Below are 709 nucleotides of genomic sequence, written 5' to 3'. Positions count from 1 at the left end.
ACAATCCTTTAAAAAAAAAAAACGAAATGAGACCAATAGAATATAAAGTGAATATGTTTGTCAATTTCAGCCATTAATTTTAACTACTGAACAGGATTTATTTATACATGAGATTTAATATGCAGTTCTACACTTTCAAAGGTTTAATAATTTTTATAATTCTAAAGATATTTCAAAAATAAATTAAATTTTAATTAATTTCTATAATCAGAGACAAAATTATCTCTTAGTTCTGGAATATTTAAATAAAATATAAATAAAGATCCTTGTACTTATGCACCATAATTTTTTGAATGTCATCCCTGCACAGGGGCCATGCTAATCTTTCTATATCATTCCAATTTTAATATATGTGCTACTGAAGTAAGCACCACCATAATTTCTTTATCTTTAAGTTTTATTGAGACCATTGTGAATTACAAGTCTATCATAGTTGTATTACAGGCATATAGTGATAGGGATTTAGGGCCATTTCAACCACCATTCTTGACTTCCCTCCACCAGAGTTCCCAGCATGCATCCCTTAGCCCCCTGGTCTCTGGAGAAGTTCTGCTCAGTCGCAGTTGTCAAAGTCAGTCTTCTGTAATTAAAGATCTTGTTTTTGTTTTGTTTTGTTTTGTTTTTTTACAAATTCGAGGTCAAAGAGTCATCTGATTTTATCTCATCTTTAGGTGGTGATGTAGGGCAACCTGCCTTAGATCAAGTTGTT

General features: G+C 31.2%; 1 pseudogene; it reads right to left on the bottom strand.

Annotated features, from left to right (window-relative positions):
- Positions 1 to 252: 252 nt before the first annotated feature.
- Positions 253 to 371, bottom strand: LOC126026897 (uncharacterized; annotated as a pseudogene).
- Between the last annotated feature and the right edge of the window lie 338 nt (positions 372 to 709).

This window comes from Suncus etruscus, chromosome 13 (assembly GCF_024139225.1).
Source record: "Suncus etruscus isolate mSunEtr1 chromosome 13, mSunEtr1.pri.cur, whole genome shotgun sequence".
NCBI lineage: Eukaryota > Metazoa > Chordata > Mammalia > Eulipotyphla > Soricidae > Suncus > Suncus etruscus.
The sequence above is the reverse complement of the archived record's forward strand: the minus strand, read 5'-3'. Positions and strand labels throughout refer to the sequence as shown.